The sequence below is a fragment of the Perca flavescens genome, chromosome 14 (genome assembly GCF_004354835.1).
Source record: "Perca flavescens isolate YP-PL-M2 chromosome 14, PFLA_1.0, whole genome shotgun sequence".
NCBI lineage: Eukaryota > Metazoa > Chordata > Actinopteri > Perciformes > Percidae > Perca > Perca flavescens.
Window position 1 is genome coordinate 26,842,429 of NC_041344.1, and position 24,257 is coordinate 26,866,685.

General features: G+C 40.6%; 1 protein-coding gene across 5 annotated transcripts in view; it reads right to left on the reverse strand.

Annotated features, from left to right (window-relative positions):
• Nucleotides 1-24,257, reverse strand: part of LOC114568149 (CMP-N-acetylneuraminate-beta-galactosamide-alpha-2,3-sialyltransferase 1) — a 96,072-nt gene that overhangs the window by 48,400 nt on the left and 23,415 nt on the right. For 2 of the 5 annotated variants that reach the window (XM_028597564.1, XM_028597565.1), the window contains exon 2: nucleotides 10,469-10,530. The exons of the other annotated variants lie outside the window; for them this stretch is intronic. The gene's annotated coding sequence lies outside the window, so the exon portion shown is untranslated. The remainder of the gene's footprint in view (nucleotides 1-10,468; nucleotides 10,531-24,257) is intronic. 5 annotated transcript variants of the gene reach the window in all.

The following is a 24,257-nucleotide window of genomic DNA, read 5'->3' on the forward strand; positions in this document are numbered from 1 at the left end:
GGGTTGAGTAGGAAGTAAATAAGCTATACCACTGGAATATATGTAAAGCATTTAACTTTTTAAGCACTTTTTTTTTGCCAAGAAATATGTCCAGGAGATAATGTCCATATATGTTATATATTATAGTCATTGCATGCCATTAAAATAAAGGTTATAATCTAAAAAACAAAACTCAGTCAAGTTTTAACAGATGGCTAGACGTCTTTTTTTAGGCGGTGCTGTTATCAGCTGCTCAAACAAAAGTCTCGATAAAACAAAATGAGAATATTTAATATACTGACAGCTTGGCTCTACTGTACATCCCTTACTTTTCACCATAGATATGAGGTGGTAGGGCCCGACTCTACCTCCTAGTTGGGTAACTAAGCCTTTATCATCTATTGGTGAGCTGGATCACCCATGTTAATATTCAACCTGGCACCGTAAGATGACGCAGTGTGAAGAGTGACATGGTAGGGAGTAGTATTAAAAGACTGAAGCTCCATGAAAGGAGGAAGGTTGGGATGCTAGTGTTTGTGTCCTGTTTGACAACCAACTGTCAAGGCTGACGTTTCTTAAGTTAACGTTCCTTAAACAAACGCAGGACTTTCACCCAGAAGGCCAGTGTTCGTTTCCCATGTGACACTAAATGTCAACGCTGACTTTTTTACGTAACATTCCTTACAAAACTACTAAACAAACAGGACTTTCACCCTGGAGACTGGGGTTTATTATACAGAAATTAGCCTAAAAACACAGTTATCAATGCCACTTTTCTTTTATGTACAAAGTAAATAAGGAATAATGCAATTTGGCTGCCTAAAACGTGCCGTGTAAAGGTGAGTTGTTTTTCATTTGGAGGCCACAGTTCTGAGACAAAAGGGTTTTAAATTTCATCAGCTGTCTGCCATTTACAATGCTGTTAAGACCATTGTCAAATATTTGAAGAAGCCGTATGATCTCTTTATCATCCTTCCACAAACATGTCCTCATTCATCAGGAGGCGTGGTGCCTCCACAAAGACAAACGCAGACATATGGCATCTGACAGCAGACTTTAAGAAGCCATTTAATTACAAAAGTTGTGATAAAACAAAATGAGAATGAGAATATTTGCTTTTAAACCGAATTTCTGGGTTTTGGGCCCTTTGGCAAGTACGTCAAAATGTTTTTAGTACTTAGTCACTTAACATCACTGTGTGTTTCAGATTCTTTATTAATTTATGTATTTCATAAAATACAAAATCATGTATTGCATGTTTGCTTCTAATTATAAAGTGGCAAGTAATTCCTGCTAATTCCTTCCTGTAATAACTCCACTTTCATATCTGGAGTGTTATTTTTCCACACGGACTGTGTGATAACTAATTTCACACTAATGTGAGTCTGAAAAAAATTCCAGATTTAAATATCTGTCAGAGGGGGGCAACGTGAACATCTCTGCTTCCACTGTGAGCAAAAAGGTGTTCATTTAAGACTCTGCCACAGCATTAAAGGTTAACTACCATTTTTTCAACCTGGAAACCTCAAGTTAACAGGGCGCTGACAGGCTCAGATTAAGTTTAAGTGTCTGACAACTTTATGGAAAAGATCCCTTCAGGGACAGACCTTTAAAACCTCTTTGAGACCTTTCTGTTTAACTAGAAACAGGTCTGAAGTCGCTAGTGCTAAACCCACCAGACTCCATTTAAAAAAGCAATACTTTTAGCATGTATAGAGCCAACATATTTCACATGTAAATCGGTAAACTATGTGTTTATTTCAACCAAAACTAGAGTTGTGATGGTTGGAAAAGTGAAAAGACAACCCAAAAACAGCTTTTCATAGTTTTATTTTGTTTGTCGACTTTGAATGAAGTGTATTTTATGATGCTAAAATGACTGATGAGAAATTTCTAAAAATGAGAAAATGAGAATTTATTTATATGGATTCTAGTGGGTTTAGCGGACGCAATTTCACGGATGTTTTTAGGTTTAAAAAAAGGATCTTACTCTTTAACAGAAAGGTCGACCTCCTTAGAAATCCTCTCAATAATGTCAGACAATTAGAATATTAATCTGAGTCTGTCAGTGGCAAAACAAGCTCTTTTGTGAAAGTAAATACAAGCTGGACAACTGCCCCGTTAACTTACATTGTAGCTTGTTTCGCCGGTGCTGAGTGCAGCAATCTCGCTTAATACTGGACCAATGTCAAAGATTGTTGTTCCCATCAGTCACTCAGACACGAAAACATCGGGAAATAGGGTCCAGGTTGAAAAAAACAGTAGGTACCGTTTAATGGTGGTGCCAGTGTGCACAACACATTCATTAGCCGGTGGATTAGTCTATGCAAATGTCTGAAAAAACAACCTGTTGGTAGTAATCAATAAGCTTAACAACTCTCCACATACATGTTATTGTCATTTTGTACTTTAGGAGTTTGTGTTTTTAAAAATAATACTTTTAACTTCTAAAAGTCAGTAGTTTAGGAATAAACAGTAACTAATGCTATGGACACTTGAATGTAAATGCCAATTTCATTTTCTTATTTTTTTATAATTTCAGTTAATAATCAATTCCCTGCGTAATTTTTAATCAAAATGTGACAATCAAACAAATCACGATGTAAATGGAAACGTGTAAATAAAAAGTACTTTAAATTATTATCTAGCTGCAAGTGCACAACCAAAAGATTACAGCCGATAGTGAGGGTGATTAGGGGCCTCTGTGGGGTTTCTGTTGGTTTGGTACATGCTGAAGCTGACCTGCAGCAGCCAAGTCGGGTGTTATCAGCCGATCAAATGGCCGTTATCAGTTGTTTATTACAAGGCTTGGTTGAATACTTGATTCTGATTGGTCTATCACAGAATTCTGCAGACTGTTGCTAAGCCTAACAGACCGTTGCAATGAAATGTGGAGCATACAGTAGATCCTGTCCTGGCACCATCTTTATATACAGTCTATGATTGCTACGCGGTAACTTCAGCCGTAGAGACAATAGGTAATAATAATTTAATAATTTATACTTTTTATTAATCCCCAGTGGGGAAATTACAATTTACACTCTTATTACACACTACACATAGGCCTGAAATACACACACATGCTCAGGTCCTTTTACATGCACAAATGGAGAGATGTCAGAGTGAGTGGGCTGCGACTGCTGGACAGGCGCCCTAAGTGGTTGGGGGGAGCCTTGCTCAAGGGCATCTTGGCAGTGCCCAGGAGGTGAACTGGCACCTCTCCTCTACCAGTCCACACTCTGTACTTCGGTCCATATGGGGACTTGAAACAGCGACCCTCTACGGACTGAGCTACTGCCACCCCATTACATATTTGTAACATTTCCAGGTGGTGTCAACTACAGCGCCCGGGCAAGAAGGAAACGGGATGAATGTGGACACAAACGGCAACATAAATAGTCCCAAAGAACTCCCGTTCACCTTGGTTCAATCCACCATCAACGGAAATGTCTAGTTTAAATTTGAATTAAAACAGCCACTGGAACAGCCTTGATAGCCCGCTAGCTCCCCTAACAACACCTCAGCTAATGTTGTGTCAACCCGCAGTGATTGAAACGGCAATAAGGAAACTGTCCGTCTAGCAATAGCAGGGAAGCACCTCATCGCGACTCATTCTGACGGTCAAATATACGGCTACCACAGCCCGTAAGAGGGGATAAAATGCGAGCGGGGCCGATGGCTTCTGCCAAGAATGTATTTGCTGCCAACAGCTGGCTTTCAGGTAGCTTTCGGGTAGCTTGTCGCTCCACTTCGCGTCATGGTCCTGCATCAACCCTGCCGGGGGTTGTATTTGCTATAATGACCACCTGGCACTACTGTACATCCCTTACTTTTCACCATAGATATGAGGTGGTAGGGCCCGACTCTACCTCCTAGTTGGGTAGGTTGTCATCTATTGGTGAGCTGGATCACCCATGTCAATATTTGACCTGGCGCCGTAAGATGACGTAGTGTGAAGAGTGACATGGTAGGGAGTAGTATTAAAAGACTGAAGCTCCGTGAAAAGAGGAAGGTTGGGATGCTAGTGTTTGTGTCCTGTTTGACAACCAAATGTCAAGGCTGACGTTTCTTAAGTTAACGTTCTTATGTAACGTTCCTTAAACAAACGCAGGACTTTCACCCAGAAGACCAGTGTTCGTTTCCCATGTGACACTAAATGTCAACGCTGACTTTTTACGTAACATTCCTTACAAAACTACTAAACAAACAGGACTTTCACCCTGGAGACTGGGGTTCGTTATACAGAAATTAGCCTAAAAACACAGTTACTGTTACAGTTACACAGCCACTTTTCTGTTATAGTAAATAAGGAATAATGCAATTTGGCTATCTAAAACGTGCCAAACATGCTTGGTAAACATTCCCCAAAGTATGTAAAGGTGAGGCTGCGACATCAGCTGTCTGCCATTTAACAATGCCGTTAAGATAGGGTGACCAGACGTCTTGGTTTGACCAGGACAGTCCCGATTTGACCGGGACAGTCCCGATTTGACCGGGACAGTCCTGATTTTAAATTGCGTTTTCCGAGTCCCGACAAAAGCCTGTCGGGACGCTAAAATGTCCAGGTTTACACCAGGAGCCGGGGGCTTCGGCCCCAAATGTGTTGAGTGTAGCCCCGAATGTAACTTTGTCCAGTTTATTTTTCCGAGGCGAATAGAACAGGCAGCTACGTGCGGGGTCTGACCATGCTGTATTTGTTGCTATCACCTAGCAACCGTCTCTACGTGACGAAAGCTGGAAAGGTTTCATTTTCGGAAGAATCCTAGCCAAATCAGTCTAATACATTGATGCCATCAACACAAAGTTTAGGAGCGCAATACTAATGATTTAGTTTGAAGTTCCTGTGAGGTGACATTTCCAGTCTACGGGTCAGACTCAGACACACGGAGCTCTGAAGCAGACCTGCTTCACTCTCTCTGTAAAATGCAGCGCAGCTTCAGGTTTGTGGACGCGCTCTGCTGCTGACATGCTACAGGAGATGTGTTGCGTTTGTGCTCCGTGTATTTCTGCAGTAGTTTCGGGTTTCCACCTCTGATGTCGAGCAGCGTTCAGCCACTTCCATAGCTAAACTCTTTGTCTAATTCAGAGACCCAAACGGGGCTCTGTGTCTATCAGAAGGTCTGAGATCTACCTAATCAGCAGAGCAATCACTTAATGCATGGCAGACTATGGTGCAGATAGATTATTTTCTGAAATATAGTGGCGCCTATTACACTTTATTTTTCTCAAAATATCACAACTCCTCCAAATCTCAGAGAACACAGATATATTTTGAATGTGCACAACGTTTTTTACATGAGCAGAAATCTTAATCAGTCCAGGGGTTTAATTAATAAATTTAAATTAATTAATGTATCATTGAGGTGAATAATTGTCATATGCACATTTAAGGAGGTTACTTCCTCAACAAAAGTCGCAAAACAGGAGGGAAGAGTAAATGATGCCTATAGGCTACATGTGTGCTGACTCAGATATAATAAGAAAAGTCGATCTACAGGAGAATAAATAGTTGAACGCAATACAGAATGCCCGAGAGCCTTACTTCAATAAATTCCATTATGTTTCTATATTTGGATTGTAATCTATGTTTCTCATTAGATAAAGATATTTGCAGCACACATTGATTCAGAAAAAGGTAGAAATAGTGAATCAAAATTCACCAGAATGCAGGAAATTAAGTGTCTAATGCTCAAAATTTTCAATAAATCATTTTAATTCTTTTGGCGTTATTGGAATAAATAAACACTTCAAAAAATATTTTTTTGAAAAAATCTCAACATAAATCTCACACTAAACTGAAAAAGGCTGTTGCTGCCATTTTGTTAATTTTACAAGAAAAAACACTGTTATTATTAGATGAGGAGCCTACAATCAAGTTACTGTCAGTGTCTATGTCTGACCTGGGCTGGCACATGTTCACGTTAAAAAGCGTGTGGGTAAAGTGTCCCGGTTTTAGTTCTGGGGAAATCTGGTCACCCTACGATAAGATCATTTTCAAATATTTGAAGAAGTCAACTTACTCTCTTTAACATCCTTCCACAAACATGTCCCCATTCATCAGGAGGCGTGGTGCGTCCACAGACCGATGGCATCTGACAGCAGACTTTAAAAAGCCATTCAACCATTTAATTACCGGTCCACTGGATTGCTTTTAACAGTGTTTGACATCTTGCTACCTGGATGACTAATATGAATCCACGCAGACATTCACCAAAGGCATCCTTGTTCCTATCAATGCTAAATCCTGTACCTAACCCTTCAGAGTTTGTCTTTAAGGTTGGATGAGGTGTAGCTCAAATAGAAGGGTAACGTCCCTCCCCTTCCAGTGGACCTCATAGGACTGTATTTTGGAAAAAAATAAGTATGGTAATAAATAGGGAGAGACTGATTATTTTTTGATCCCATCTGAATTGAGCCATGAATTACACATATGATGTTCGTCAATTTAAAAGATCATTTTGCAAGTTTGTTGCAAGCGCTCTGTAAACTACGTATCTCGTCACCTTGCTTGATGCTCGCTAGCTAGCTAGCTTAGCTCTGGTCCACAACACATGTAACATTTTCTTACCTGATGCGTTTTATCCAGTCTTTTGATCAGCCGGGAAGCGAAAGAACGAACAAGACCCGTTGTTTATGTGAGTAACGGGACATCCCGGTAGGAAACACAAAGACACGGTAGCTTCAGCGAGACCTCAATTATGAAGCAATTATACTTCAACGGCTATGACAAATTGAGACTTCCTTGACTTGGAAAATTATGTTTATGTTCATTGTCAATGCAAACGGGATCAAAAAAATATGCATCTCTCCCGCTTCACTACAGTACATGCTCTTTTCCCAAATAAGGTCCCATGGTAGTCCACTGGAAGGGGAGGGACTTCGCCTCTCTATTGGAAATAAGAAGACAAATGAGGGATAACAGGACAGCACCTTGTAGTGGGCCCCCGAATGCCACCAACTGCGGCCCGTTGGCAAGATAGTGTGGTGGTTGGGGGTCAGCTGGCTGCAAGTTTTCGGTTTTGTTTACTATTCTCTATTTTGTTTCTTGGTTAGTTTTCTCTCCTCTGTGTTTTTCTGTTGGCCTGCCTCTCTCTCTGTGCCTACTCTGCTCTCCCCCTCCCACTGCTGCTGCCAGCTGATTGAGCGCACCTGGTTACCATCCCATCATCACCTCTCGTCTGCAATGAAGACCCCCGGCTTAACAGACCATCTCCGCTTGATCGTTGCTCCAGTCACCCAGGTGAAACCCAAAGCTAACACTCTTTGAAATCCTCTTGTTTTCTTATCTGTTGCCTAGCCCTCACTTACCTTTTGTGTCTTTTCTCCTCAGTCACCATCTCCATCTCCGACCGTCATCTCCAGTCAGCTGGCTTCACCTCACGGACCCCCCCTCCCTCGGCACCCAGCTTCAGCCTCTCCTCGCTTCCTCTGCTCTCCAGTCCCGGTGCCTCTCCCTCAGCTCCTCGTCTACGGCTTCCCCGCGCTCCCCTGAGTATCCAGCCCCAGTGCCTCTGCCGCGACTCCCCTGAATATCTCTGCCCTCCAGTTTCTCTACCCATCCCTTAGCTGCTTCCCCATTTCTGGCGTCTGCCTCCCCACTCCCCCTTTTCCCCCTAAATCCTTAAACCTTTTTGTTGCGAGCTCTGCACTTGAGTCTGTTCTGTTCCCCCCTTGTAACAGATAGCCCGTAACCCAGGGCATCCACCTGCATCGACAACGCCATAACCCCAGAGCTGGAATGTAACTAAGTACATTTACTCAACTACGGTCCTTAAGTTCAAATTTGAGGTACTTGAACATGAGTCTTTTCTTTTCATGCCACTTTCTACTTCTACTCCACTTCATTTCAGAGAGAAGTATTGCACTTTCTACTCCACTACATTTATCAGCTTAAAGTGATTGTTCGGAGTAATTTCACCCTAGGGTCCTTTGCACCATGACCTCGAGCCAAACACCCCCCCAGAAGCTTTTTTCACCTGGGTCGAACATTGGGAGAGTTAGCGTAGAGTAGCGTTATCAGCTGAATAGCGTATTAGCCTAGGGGCTAATGGACCCAGGTTTGTATCTCGTAAATGACCCCTCTAATAATGCCCGAGATGATACCAAACTTCTACACTAGTACATATAGGTTATGCACTCATAAAACGATGGATTGGAAAGTTTGTAAGTACACCAGAAGTTTATGAACACTTGCCTGCTCTCTTCTGCTCTCTGTTGCTGCTGCTGCGGCTGCTACCTGCAGTTAGACGAGTGCTTAGGGCCGTCTACAAATTACTACACCGAAAAGAGATACAACAAAAATATTTATTAATTTAATGATTAAATAAGGTAATGTCTCCAAACTTACTTCAATTATTACTTGTATCCTGCTAGTTATACTACAGCACTTACTTAAAAAAAAAAGGTAAATTAATAAATATTTTTGTTGCATCTCTTTTCGGTGTTGTAATTTGTAGACGGCCCTAAGCACTTGTCTTACAGCAGCAACAACAACAGAGAGCAGAAGCCAGCAGGCAAGTGTTATTTACATAAACTTCTGGTGTACTTTTCAAACTTTCCAATCCATCGTTTTATGAGTGCATAACCTATTTGTACTACTATAGACGTTTGGTATCATTTTGGGCATTATTAGTGGGGTAATGTTAAGAGACATAAGCCCCTGCGCTAAGCTATTCAGCTGATAACGCTGCTCTACGCTAACTCTCCCAATGTTCAACCCAGGTGAAAAAAAGCTTCTGGGGGAGGGGGGGTTTGGCTGGAGGTCATGGTGCAAAGGACCTTAGGTTGAAATTACTCCGAACCATCACTTTAAATTACTAGTTACTTAACAAATTTTAAGATTTGAAGAACACATGTAGTTTATCAAATATGATGTTTGATTATAAAAACTACCAACAAATACATAAGCCTACAAGTACAGCTGAAACGATTAGCTGATCACACACACACACACACACACACACACACACACACACACACACACACACACACACACGGTTTGGATCGTTTCCAGTTTAAAAAAAATTTGAGGATTTTTCTGCATTGAGTACTTTTACTTTTAATAGTTTAAGTACATTTTCCTGATGATACTTGCATACTTTTAGTTAAGTAACATTGTCAATGCAGACCTTTTACTTGTAACTTTGATATTAGTACAGCAGCAGTATGTGTTGAGGCCCAAGTGAGAAGCACAGGGAGAAAAAGAAATGACCCTCGCAGCGCTATCACAGTCATCTAAATGGAAGAGGACACTGAGGGGAGGTCCCGAGAGTCTCAGGAGGGGTCTGGGATGGTCCAGGAGAACTGCACCACTATTCTACAGCCACTGATTGGATTTACACACACTCAAATAATCAATGTTAGCCTGATAAAGGAAAGAGTGCAATATTACCATTTAGTTAGCTTTATCTGATTAGCTTAATTAGAGTAAGCATTCCATTTTAATCACTCCTCTCGGCGTGATTGATTCCCACATGTCTTTTGTTATGCTTAATTGTCTGTTTTTTCCAAGTTGTAAACCAACAAGTCCAATCCATGCCAGTTCAGGGCAACCAGAGAATTTGGTGTTAAATAAAACAGAACCCAAAACGCAGGCGGTTGCGCGCACACACACACACACACACACACACACACACACACACAATTTCATTGTGACATGCAGTCCTTTGAACATAAAATTCACTATACGTAGATCAAATATATTGTGGCGTCATCGGATCACATACAGATCGGATACAAATACTACAGTAAATATAGAGCAGTAATGAAAGAAGACAAAGTCCTGGGCAAAGTGTTTTTCAGCGGCTTCGTCCTTTCAGACCTTTACATCAATTTCATGAAGCCATTAGAGAACCAAGTCAATGGATTAGAAATCCCATTGATCACACGGATTCCCATTTATCCAATGCTGCGTTTGCATAAATCTACTGCAGGACTTTACACCGCTAGCTGGCACGCTGAAGGTGTTCAATATCTCGGTTTGCAAAGCAGTCTGTTTACATCACAATGTTCACAACCATTAGGGTTTCCTGCACATTTTCTTTTGTTTCAACTTACGGATATGGCGTTCCATTGGTTTTTCTTACAGTAGAGCTTTGCAATATAAATCAATCACAGCTCCTTTCCACCACAGAAACTTGTAACTTAATGTGTAGCCATTTTCGTGTGTTCAGGGTTTGTTTCCACGGTTCTCAGCTTTGGGCACGAGTTCCTAGAACTAAATTATAGCCGTGCTCAGTTGGTAGTCTTGCCAGACCTATCTCCACAGTGCTTTGGAGAAAGGTCTGGCTACACCACACATACATTCTGGGATAGGAGAAAAAACGCTCTGGGTTGTTTGCATTTCTTTAAACCAATCACAATTGTCTTAAGCGGCGCTAAGCTCTAGACGCAGAGACGCTGGCTCTGCAAAATAGTCTCGGGAAGGAAAATGTTTTGGTGGAACTATTTAAATGAGCTGGATAGATGGTTAAATGTCATTTGCTCTTACCAGTGTATCGCCGTGTGTACTTCGTCCACAGCAAATCCCAACCAATCAATCCCAAAACGTCACTGTTAAGAGAGGAAATGCTGTAAACAAAGTCTTTGTAAATCTTTAAAGTCATTCACCGAAAAGAACCAACACAGGCCTGCCTTATTGCACGATCAAAATGTTCTTCAAAACTTGCGTGTAGCTCGCTAGCTCACAGTTTGTTGTTTCCTAGGGTGACCAGACGTCCCGGTTTTGACAGCAGCTTTGGCAGCAGTTCCAAATAATTCCATGTAATAGTGCCATGCAATGAAAAATACCTTTTCACAAGTTCAGTGGGTGCAGTTTTCAAAAGAATGCTTTAATTCTGAAAAATAAAGTTGGTCCCACATGAAACTCACTCAATGTCTTTTAATGTTATTTCTTAGATATGTAGGCTACATACCAAGAAAATTCATGAATATTAACGGAGATACCCCATTATGTTGTGAGCAGTAGGCCTGCATGTGATGTTGGCAAAATTGTGTCTAATCTGTCTGTGTCTATGTCTGACCTGGGCTGGCACATTGATGTTAACAAGCGTGTGCGTGCACGAGCACTACGGTCACACGCAAAGTGTCCCGGTTTTAGTTCCGGGAAATCTGGTCAGAACGGCAACACACCGAGAGCGGAAGGTGAGGGACATGGATGTCCGGTAATTATCCTGGAAATGTACTTCCAAAAATGTACTTAATAAATGTGAGTTCCAGGTATTTTCATGACCGAGAGAACGAGATCCAGGGTACAAGCGGCCAAAATGGGTTTCCTCAGGAGGGTGGCTGGCGTCTCCCTTAGAGATAGGGTGAGAAGCTCAGTCATCCGTGAGGAGCTCGGAGTAGAGCCGCTGCTCCTTCACGTCAAAAGGAGCCTGTTGAGGTGGTTCGGGCATCTGGTAAGGATGCCCCCTGGGCGCCTCCCTAGGGAGGTGTTCCAGGCACGTCCAGCTGGGAGGAGGCCTCGGGGAAGACCCAGGACTAGGTGGAGGGATTATATCTCCAACCTGGCCTGGGAACGCCTCGGGATCCCCCAGTCGGAGCTGGTTAATGTTGCTCGGGAAAGGGAAGCTGGGGTCTCCTGCTGCTCCCCCCGCGACCCGACCCCGGATAAGCGGAGGAAGATGGATGGAGGTATTTTCAGTGGTAGCCTGCACAGCTGTCCACCAGGACTAGTCAAGCACGTGTAATGACAGGGACAGCTACAACACATACAGTACATCTACAGTCATCTTCAGCACGACACTCGCTGAATCCTTTTTTATTTAATAATGGTACGTTTGCACAGGGCGTGCACTAATCCAAAACTTTTAAACGCTAATGGAAAACCAAAAAATTGCGAGTTGAGCTGTACCATGCAGTGGAAAAAACAGCTTAGAGGATGTGGTTTTTATAACTGATTTAAAATAATTCAAAATTGATGTGCAGCCTCAATACTAGATTCTTTTTTTCGATAAGATGCTAGGCTACATAGATATTTCACAATGACTGATTTGAAGGAAAACATTAAAAAATCTAAATCTACAATAAAAGGAGATGGTGTGACACTTCATATCAGTACTAAAGTGGGAGCAATTCTGATACTAAGAACATCTTATCATTAACTTACAGATGAAGAATAACCATCAAGTGCCTCAAAGTGATCTGCCAGTGAGCCACTTCAGCCCATGTGGAGTGGATGAATATTTCTGCCCACACTTTTCAAATTTCCTGAAACCCCTGCTCAGCTAATATGGACCACTTTGCATAAATGTCAAACCAAAAGTCAAATAAATGTATTTCATTCTGCAGCGCAAGGAAATGTGCAAACAGAACAGTTTTTATGGCTACGCTATGGGATTGTGAGCCGAAGTTACAAAATCCATTTTCACCCAGATGATTTTTGCAGAGCTCTTTTTTTTGGCAGACACATCTCTCATAAAATGAGGGATCAGGACAGGTCCAATACCTAAAAAGGCCAGTCACCTAAATGTTTCATGTGTTGAAGACCTGTGTGCTTTTTACACATTTTTTATCTTACGCATTACTTTCTCTTATTACACAAATGTCCCATTACTTTGGCGAACAAAATTATTAATGATGAACAGCGATTATGTTCCTGTTACTTGGTTTTGGCTAAGCCATATTTAAATGTCTGCTTTTTAACAAATGTCCTGAATTCTATTTTCTCGCAGTTCAAAATTTCAAAGTGCTCAGTACAAATGAGCTTTATGATGATACTGTGTACTCAGACATTTTCCACAGAGTTTAAATACTCTGTCAATTTTTTTTGCATTAAAATCCCCCATCCAGCTGTCAGGCTGTTCTGTATTGTGTGCTGATTAAATCACATGCATATTCAAACAGTGTTAATGATAACATGAGAAATGAACAGTTAGTAATAATAATGATGGACTCTCTAACACTGTGACTGGCTTTTGTAAATCAAAATCCTATTCAATACCATACACCGCTGTAAAAAGGCAGAGTCGTATTTCTGCTATTCAAACAGGTTAACCCAATTGTAAAGCCAACAAACAAGCACATAAATAAAGAAAAATCACCTGTGCCCGTTATTGTTAATAACTAATACTGCTTTTGCAATGTCTGTCTTATCAAACGGACAAAGAAGCACATTTCCAGTGTATTAGCTCTGCTCTAATCCCTCTGGATAATTAGCTTCTTGTGCACCAAATTCTGTGGACATGTCCTCGTCACACACCTTGGATCAGCTGTAATTTGGCAGCAGCAGCATACAAATGGTCTGAGGATCTGGAATGTGACCACAGTTCTATCCGTGACCTATCTTGACTTATAGTTGTGATGGCAACGTAAAATACATATAAATATAATCTGAATTTGAGCACAAAAAATGTCTGTCATCATACATTCATCATGACATTATTGGCAACATTTGAACAACTAGAGCCAGTTTAACAAACTGGAGAGATGTTACCTTCACGTACCCATCCAGTACAGTAGGATTCTACCTGGCCATAGGTTTATTGTGTGTCATTTTGGTTAACCATAAATTCACCTTACACTAGTTACACAATGTAATGTTAATATCAATGCTTGAAATAGTCTTATCATACTACTATTACTACTAGTATAATACTTGAGGCCCATTCCAATAATGATACATGGGCTGATATTCTTTCTTCTTCTTTACATTAAACACATAGCATACACAAATGATTTTGATATTTTCCTAAAATCTTTTTCAAGAATTATGACCAAGATATGCTCCGACTTCAGGAACAGCTTTGAGCTAAATGCTAATGTTAGCAGGCTAACAGTGACAATGCTCACATGCTGGTTTATACCAGATCTAATGTTTACCACAGTCACCTAATACACTAGAAGACTCTAAAAAGACTAAAGTTTGACACCATTTCACATCTAAATGATCAATCTGTCAAAGTCACTGACTTTTATGTCACACACTATATGAGTTTACTACCAAGACTTAAAACTTTGCCACCTGATGAAGACGCTAAATTAAAAGTCTGATCACAAAAGTCATTAGGCATCATCCTCTGGGAACCATGAATATCTATACCACACTTAATGGCAATCCAGCCAATAGTTGTTGAAATATAGACTGGAATGCACTGGTGGACCGACCAACAACAGACATTGCCATCCCTAGCACCAAGCTGCTAACGTGGCTTAAAAAAAAAAAAAACACTAAACTGACACTAAATGATCTCAAACATATAAACATAGTATTTGGGCATTTATATACTGTAATCACTTGTTACTTATCTGCTGACATACTGTGATATTTATATGCAATAAGCTAATTTTGGTCGCCATATTGGCCTAGACCATTTATCAGTATAGCTCTACCCAAGATTTGTTTTATTTCATTTTTTTATTTATTTTTTTCACCTTTATTTTTAAAGGCAAGTCATTAAGAACAGGTTCTTATTTACAATGGCGGCCTGACAAGTGGCATAGGTCGCGTGCACAGGTACATTGGTGAGTAAGAGAGGGAGAAACCATTCAAATATTTAGCTGGAAAAGTTATTATGTAGAGAAGCAACTGCATGTGTCCGTGAACAAGGATGATATGATGGTTTTGAAGGATGAAATGGAAATTAGTTTGTCCAGTTTGATAATCTTTTGCAGAGCATTCCAGTCGCGAGCGGCAGGAGATTGAAAACATAATCTAAGAAGGGAAAAAAAGGGTTTAGTGAGTTAATGACACAGATGTTGACATCTGACAGACAGCAGTTTGTTGCTATGATGTAGCTAGGGCTACAGCGGCTGGATAATGTTCATATTGTAGCTCTGTACCACCAAATATTGGGTGTCTTTTGCTAAACTGTGGCTATGCTCAGCATAATAACCGGTTAAGCCATTTTCAGCTGAAGACTTGGGTTTCGGGGTATATTTATTTTGCATCCTATCCTCTAGATAAATGTAGAGCACAGAGTGGGAGGCCGCCATTGTTTTGATTGCGATTCGTCACTCTCTGCTGTGCCTGCAGGGGGTGCTATTTTACATAAATCTTACATAATCTACCTTTGAACTGAAAAGGGGGAATTCTGGGAATTTCTTTCAGCGACAAAATATCAGGTCGTATCCTCTAGAGAAGACAGTTTTTTATATTAAGCAGGAAATGTATTTTCCATTCCTGTCGGCAATCTCTGTTTGGCGTGCCAAACCTTCCTGGAGCTTATAAATTCTGAGTCAACGTATCCCTCAGTGTGCTCCATGTAACTAGGGTGCTTTCAGGGCTCTTCAAAAGGTTTTTTTAACAGGGCTCTGAAGGTTCCAACAGGAACCCTCTGAGGCTGCTCTCCAGTTGTTTGAAGAATAGTTTGCCTCTCAGCTTACCTTTCCACTCACATTAACTTTTAATACAGCTCCAAAAGGAATTGGAAATACGTTTTATATGTAAAGTTTACCGTTTGTTTGCGTGGGGTTTCAGTCCCAAGCAGCCCCAGTGACACATCACTTTTTTCACACTTGAAAGTACCACGGTTCACGTTTTTGTCCGGTTAGTTTTGGTTTCACACTGCAGTTTTGCAAGAGCACTAAAGAACTATCACATGACATAACTACATTATGTTCTGTACATGAGTCACGTCTCCCAATACTTGTAATTGACTTAATAAAATACTTGTTTAATAAAGTACTATGGTTTTGAGGAGCTACAGCATTTTTATTCAGAGAGAAACTGAAAGTGAAAGAGAGGGACAAGTAACCTGCTAATTATTCTCTGCTCTGACAGCTGACAACTGTCTGGTCTGAGCGCATTCACCATCATCCTCTCTCTCATGTACACACTAAGCTATCCTATAGGAGCTACAGTACTTATAACATGACGCCTGCCAGAACTTCCTGTATTTGGACTGAAACTCTAAACCATCCAAAAAAAATACTTTCACACTAGAAACAAACTGGAACATAGTTCAGTTTGATAAGGACCGAAAACCACCTCTTTTGGATGGACCAAAACTTGTCCATTTCAGGAGGTTTCACACCTGTAATTTTGGTTCTGATCAAACTGAAGTCCGGACCAAATGAGTTAGGTGTGAAAGCCCCCTTAAATGTGTACATCCTCTGGGCGCCCGGATAGCTCAGTTGGTAGATCGGGCGCCCATGTCATTCCCCCCCTCTCTCTCCACTTTCATGTCTTCAGCTGTCCTGTCAAATAAAGGCCTAAAAAATGCCCCAAGAAATGTGTACCTCCTCTTTGTTTTAGGCCCTTGTCAGAAGTCATGTTCTCCTAAAATATAACCAAAAGGATGTTTGCCGTGATTTAACATTATGAATCAGCCTGAAAAGGTGAGTAAGCACAGCCTTGCCACCTGTAAACACACAACACTTCAAACCACTCTGGTGTGCAGCCATGCACATCCCATACCACTGATCAATAAGTAGTCATGGGCAAAAGGGAGCCTTTGACAGGCTTTGATCATAATGCAATATTTGTGATCATGCCTCATGTGTGTGAAATAAAAGGATCAAAACATCCCTGTGTATCGTCAAAGCTTGCCTTATGACCAGCGGCAACAGAAACCTTTGAGAGGTTATGATGGATGCGTACACTGTTCATTTGTTATACAGTTTGTATTAATGAGAAAATATGGAAGAAGCAATTACATTTTGTCCAAGTCAATTAATCAATGACAGTTTAGATTCTCTTTCTCTAGCATCAAAGATGAAGAGGTTACATCTTGATGAATGTTCTTTGCTCTCGCCTCAACATCGGACCTCTTAGTGTTGATTAGACTGATTAGCACTTGAAATGTGTTTTTATTGTGCATTTTGAAAAATGGACATGGCTGCTATTGAAACAGAACATCGTGAGATAGTCAGACCCAGTACGATTTACTGTAAGTCACCTTGTAAAAATGAAAGTTTAATTCTATACAGTTTTAATACAGTCACCAAATTCTATGTAAAGACAAAAAAAAAAAAAAAAAAAAAAGGTACACTGTGTAGTGTTTTAAGTATTTCATTAGCTAAAATCAATGTCTTCATTCATAAATATGTCCTTGGTGGTGTAAAATGACCTCAGCCAATGATCTGACTTATCCTCTTAAGTGAAGAATTTCTTATCTGTATTTACATTGGACGGGCAAGTCCAAGGAGGCTTCCATGTCGTTCCGCCATTTTGAAAAACTATAATGGCTGAGAGGGACATAAAGCACTAGCCTACCTGTCTAGCTAATCCACAACGCGTTTTCGTTCAGAGCCAACGACACGTGACTGAAACCAGCTGAAACGGAGAAAGAGATCAGTGAGAGGCGCTTGTCACTATTCGTTTGAATACAATTTCACTGCTAGATGGGAGAAATTCCTACCAAGGGGGTAAGCTTTTCCTCGGAACGCGTAGCTCCTATTGTGCCATTTTGATGCTAACAAGTCATCACCTTCTGTTAGCATTCCGTTGACTGCCATTCATTTTGGCGCCACGTTGACAGTGAATAACTTTACATCTGAAGTGTTTAAAGACTATTTGTCCGTTGTTTATTTCTAAAGAAACAGAGACAATATATAAAAGGCTCCATTACCTTGTATCTCACGTTATGGCTCCATAGCAGACGTTTTTGTAAAAATAGGCTAACGATTGTGTCATAACCATGCGACTTACTGTTGCATAGTAGAGGAATTACTGTATAGTACAGGAGAAGCTCGCAGGCAGTTTCGACTGACATTAGCGGTTTAAGTTTAATTACTAATGTTAACTAGCATTTCAGTTAGCAATAATTACCTGTGCCTATGTTATCTCCTTACATATACCTACGCCCTCCATGTCTGCAAGATTGGGAATAATTCAGATTTCTCTTGGCACAGCTACCAGAAGACTTCCAACTTTCAGACAGGTTGCTCACGTCACATCTACGTCATCAAGCTCAGTTGGAGGCTGCTCAGTAACGCTCAGCCATCACCGGAAAAGTGCTTCTAATATCCTTCACTGGTCTCCATCCCTGAGCAACGGGATCTGTTGGTCCATTTTACATATGTCAATGATTCCTACACAGTGTACCTTTTAACAACTATCATTACTGACTTTGAGTTGGAATGGTTTTGTTAAAACTACTTTCAAGTTTACCAATGAACTGTGATGCTCATGCTGTAGGTCGTTTTATAAATTTGAACAAATGGCCAATGAGGTCATTCTTCTGGCGAAGACTGCTTCATTTTATATTTACTGTTTGTGTCAAGTATAGTGTTTTGATTGTAAAGATTACAATCAGAAACTGAAGATGCAAACACAGAAAAGGGATTAATCAAATGTGGGGATTTTAAGATTTCAAAGAGGAAAGGGGAAAAACCCATGATGTGAGCAGAAGGCGCTGATAGATAAGCACACTTGCATTACCGAGCCTTTTTTGAATCCACAATCACTATGCACCAAGACAAATACATCGCACTTTGCAGAGATCGACTATTTATAGTGCAATAAAAGAAAATGAATGGCATTCTTTTAATTCAGTCAGTCCCATACATCCTCTGCAGGGCATTGCAGGACTGATTCCATCACGGTCAATTTAAAAATTGTCACAGTTATAGTTATTTATCATGAAACCGCAACTAACCCTCAGGTCACGTTCCAATGGGAGACCATCTTTCATGAAGGGGGAGGTGAGAATATTAGCGCTGCGCAGTCAGGAAAACTGACTGGTGATTTCCATTTTGCTTACTTTCATCACATTTACTCTGGTGGATAAGTGCAAAACATTACGTCTCTGCAGGGTCTTTTGATGCACTCAGGAGGTGATGGCAGCAACAAAAATAAGTTAATTCAAATGTGTAGATAGCAAAGTGAAATTGTCAGGGTGGATACAGGAGATCACGAGCCACTGGAGATAAGGAAGAACTCAATTATATTAGCCTAATCTGACTGTTAAGTTATACAGGTGCGATTTACATCTATAATGTATCCAACTGTAAACAGGGCTCGGTTCACTTGATTACCCAGAAGGTGAGGATCTGTCGGTTTCATTTCCTTCCCCGTGTGTTGCTTTTCGCAGCTCAGGATTGATAGCCTCATCTGTGACACGAGCTTCACAGACAAACGTAGCCGTTTGATCAACAGAGAATGGAAGCCGCACTGTTTGAAAGGCACTAGTTTGTGCTTTCATTTGTAAGAAACGAGGATGAAGTCCGTCACGCTGTGAAGCTCAGTGCGTGAGTCCGGCGAGACGGTGAATCAAAGGTGGAGGAAGACAAGCAGCTGCAAATTCAACTCTTCACTCACTGGATCCAGGCTTTGTAGTGAAAACTGGACTCTCCAACAGCACTGTCCCCACATCTTGCCTGTATGCCACCTGCATTAACGCAGGAATTTAAAAAGAGACATGGTTGCATGATTCTATACCTTTCACTCAACAAAGACAAGCAAATGCCATTTCATAAAAAGATACAGTTATAGTCATGCCACACCTGACTTTGATTAAGGCGCATTTCCCGTGGGCAACCGAAATGCTCGGCAGAGTCTCAGGAATTGCTTTTATTTGTTTGTGGCCCGAAAGACCGAATACAGGCGATGTCGGAACCAAATATGTCGTTTCAAGTGTTCAGACTTTGGGTATTGTTTCTTGTATGTACACTGGGTGTCGCTGTGGTATTACCGGGAGGCAAGGTTATAAAGGTAAGCTCTAAATCCTTGTCGGCAGGTGTTTGGCCCAGAAGGGCACATGTTTTTTGACTGCTGTCGCCGTGACACTGAACTCTGTGATGCTGGAGCCAACCTTAGTTCAAAATGCTGTCTTATCGTTTATGGATTTAACGCTGAAAACTGAAAGAATGGACATTTTCATGCTGCACGGTAAACCAAATAAGGTATTGTGCCTAACATTGGGCAAGGCGTCAGCCAAGTCACTCTGGGCTAAGCCATCTCGGTAGCTAACAGTATCAGAGATACTATAGCAGGATGCTAATAAAGGCCAGGGTAGGAATTACACTTCACATGTTAAATTTAGCATAATGTACACTTCCAAAGCACTAATTCCAACATGCCATATTCTTCAACTGAACAGCCCAAAACGGTTTGGTTTTGGTGACTTGACTAATTAATCAAATTAGTTTGAGAATTTGCACCACTAAAGTACAATATCAACTAAGGCCAGTCCTGCATTATTAATAAAAAGGAATAGTTTCGATAGTCTTTATTTTTTGGGGAGCATTTTAGGCCTTTATTTCCTCAGGACAGACGAAGACATGAAAGGGGAGAGAGCGGGGGAATGACATGCAGCAAAGGGCCGCAGGTCGGAGTCAAACCAGCGGGCGCTGAGTTGAGGAGTAAAACTCTATATATGTGCGCCTGCTCTACCAACTGAGCTAACCCGGCCACTAGTTTGGATATTCTGAAGTCAGGTTTGATAATGTATTTATCCATACTAAGAGCTTCTTTGTAGTAAGAAGGATAGATTTATTTAAAAAACTTATACCCTAACTATTAACATTTCCCAATACCCCCTCTAGACAGGGCTACATGTTTTGTTCCCTAGTAACCCTTTTTAAAAGTGAAAGTACATTATATCTAAAATTATATTATAACACATTAAAAAAAGAATACCACAAATTCTTTCAATTGTCAGTATTTGAAAACGATTGTTTCCCCAATAACTATATTTATTGTACTGCATGATTATCCAGCAGGTACACGGTAATGAGAAACATTTTTACAGGTTCATCTTCTTCATCCAGGTACACCACAGTTGCTACTACTATCAGTGTACTGATAGGGTCATATCTTTCATCATCTCTTCCTTCCTTTTATCTACAATCTTTTTTTTTTTTTTTTTTTTTTTTTTTTTTTTTACTGGTGCCAATCAGTATTTTATGGTAGGCTACATCTTAGAAGTACACTGAAATTACACCGTAATTTGTGGATCTTAATACAAATCACTGGTCCTAAATACTTGAATTAAAATCTAGGGGTTTATACATCTTAAATATGCTATAATTTAAAAAGGGATTAATAGACGGAAGTAAGATTTCCAAGTTGGAAAACACAATGAAAATTGTGATAACAGGCTGGAGGTGATAGAGCAGCAGGATTTCGCCAAGATCAGTAGGTTCCTCAGAGATGAACGACTTTGCAGAAAGAAGTTCATCAGGGAAGCAAAACGGCCAGCAGCAATATTAACAACCGCAGTATGTACTGTGTGCTGGATTCTTCCCACTCTGTGCATATCAAATCTCATTTGCATGTTTGCAAAGTTTCTGGGCTGACAAAACAAGACAGCCACTTTCCAAACGATACCCCAACCCTAGTTGAGAATCGATCCCTCAATATATTTTTATATAAATACAATTTGATCGTTCAGCCTTGGGGCTTGTTTTCTTCCATGAAGCTTCTGAACGTCTGACAGTATATTTTAAACACAATGAAAAATGAAGAGACGTTAAACAGGACACACAATGCCACAAACACCAATCACCCTACACAGTTCAGCAGTGTCGGGTGAACGACTCTGGTTCAGTGTGTCATGTAGATATTTCAATGCCTCCTAATGACCCCTAAGGACATGGAGGAGTGACTGAATCGGAGTGGCAAACAAAAAGAATGATTATATGCAGAAATACAGTATTCTAAAAAAGCATGCATTGCAAAATGATTGGTGGCAAGTAAACTCCAGTTACCAGTAATCAATCAATAACTGTAGATGACACTGGTATATATATATATATATATATATATATATATATATATATATATATATATATAAGGGCGTTGGTGCTGCATGCTTCAAGGCTGGACAGGGGATTCGGTTTAGGATAGAGGGAAAGACAAATGGCTCCAAATACCAAGATATTTCTCGGGGAAATCTGCTGCCCTCTGGAACAAGTCAAAGAAGATTTCCATCTTTCAACTGGACAGCGAACCAAAGTGCGACCAAACCAACCACCAGTTGAGACAAAAGGAGGATCTTTACCCTGGACTGTTACATTGGCATACACTCTGTGGATTGATCAAAAGAGAAGTGTGTGTAAAGAAACCCCTCTGAGTCCGAAGAGAGGAATGTGGGACAAATCCTGGATACAGATGGACCCAGATGGCAGAAACTTATCCAAAAAGGTCACGGTTGTTATCAAAGCAAAGAGCGCAGGGAGTTTTTGGTTTTTCCATTTTCGATATACATTGTTAGAAATTAGCGGCTTCTCATTTTTGCCTTTAGCCCGTTCCTTCATCATATCCAAGTGCCTTCAAGGCAATAAAAAGTAGAAAATTAGACAGAGCCTGTAGACTTCTGATATTCATGGTGTATCCACACCAGCCAGATGTACTTCCAATGCTGATTACAGAATTACTGAAGACAGTAATTATTCATAACTATTATAGAAGCCAAGTAGAACGTGTGTGGTGCTCTGATGAAAACGTACAAACATCCTGATGTGTTTCAAAGACTTTTGGCCGAGACTGTGCACAGAAACATTGTTCAGTGAATTCAAACCAATACATTCTCATTATTGTTAGGAATAATCACTGTGAATGGATATCAGATATATGTAGAGGTGCTTTTTGGAACAGTTCAACACTTTGGAAAATCTGTTCTTTCTGAGTGAAATGAGAAGGTCAGTGACATCAATATTTTTTATATTAACAATGGATCACATGCCTACATGTATGTGAAAAGGGTTCGCTGGAAGTAATAACCCTCGGAGAATTATCACATGACTGCAGTTCCTCTAAGCGCCACAGAGTGTTCTTTTCAACTCACTGGTTTAGTTTTGCTTCCAATATTTAAGCTAAGCTAAACTAAGCTAACCGCGTCCTGACACTTGCTTCAGAATTTACAGTAACGTAGAGACAAGATTAAAGGGAAAGTTCAAATTCTGCAAAATAGCCTCGGGAAGGAACTTGTTTTGGTGGAACAAAAGTTGTTTTAGTCGTGCAACAGAAAACTCAGATTGGACAGATAGTCTAGCTAGCTGTCTCAATTTACCCTGCAGAGATCTAAGAAGCAGTGAACCATATTCCTCATGATTCCGAAAATGAGGGACATTGGGCGGATCTTCCGGTGGCCCCCGGAGCAATCCTCTCAATGAATCGTGGTCGATATACTCTTAAAGACAACTACTCTGCAGCTACTTCTGGGGACCGAAATGTCCAGTAGAATAGATGGCGATGGCCAACTAAAGAAATCAATATCTGTTTAAGTGTACGCTATATTTTGAATATTTTTACAGCTTTACGTTGTCCTCAGACAGCCCTTTCCGACGGGGAGCTGAAGCTGTTGTATCCATTTTGTGTTCTCTTCAAAGCCACCAGCCTCCTTTGACAAAAAAACAGTAATTTTACCTCGCAGATCACAGGAGTTGCTGGTCTTAGGAGTCTGGAGGCTTTGAAAAGAGTGATACATCGGCTTCAGTTCCCCGTCCTAAAGGGCTGTTTGACTGCAAGGTAAAGCGGTGAAAGTATTCTATACATAGATATTGATTGCTCAGCTTCCGTGGCGGCACTCCTGGCTGCTTCTTCAAACTGGGTGTGTGCCGACCGCCATGTAGCTAATACACTGATGGATGGATAAGTACCTCACACTACCTCAACTTCAAAAAAATCCTAACTATCCCTTTAATATCGATCTCCTCGTCTCACTCAAAGCAGATACATAGTTTAGAAAATGTGAAATTATTCCGTTAAATAGTAAATGGATTTAGACGTTAAAACCTCTTTTTGTATTTGGCCCAAAAGTACCGGAAAAATGCTCAATTGAAAGCGACATTTACAGATAACTCACTTGTTTTAAAAAAATAAAAAAAATAAAAAAGTCTCTTTTTTTCAGTCCACTCCCTGCTCGTATGAAAAATAAGCAGCTCATTATGTGGCTGAATCTCAAATTTGGCTTGTCTCAGGTATTCTAAGTGCACCGGCTGTTAAGCAGAGAGGGATATTTACATTTCTACCTCTCATTATTCCTGGAATGACCTCCAGAGCAAAATTAAGCTAGACTCTAACTCCGTGGGCCCAGTCAAGGAGAAGTCCTTTCCACAGAACAGAGCTGCTGTTTTCCATAGTATGTTTAATTAATGAACTGTTATTAACGACGGCAGCAGTGGAGCATTAGGGAAAGTAATGATTCTACGGTCAGTAATTATAGCAGCAATAGGCCTGTTTATTATGATTAGTTCGTCTAAGGCAATCATTGTTGTTATTCTTTGTGGCCTGTCTATTTTATTTATTTCTTGATTGTCATTTGCAATTTGGTCTTTACTTATTGTTGCCGCTGCTAAATTGCCGTTTAAACATGAGCTGTGTGTGCTGAAAATGACTTGCGTTCTCTTGGGTAATGTAACGCACACACACACACACACACACACACACACAC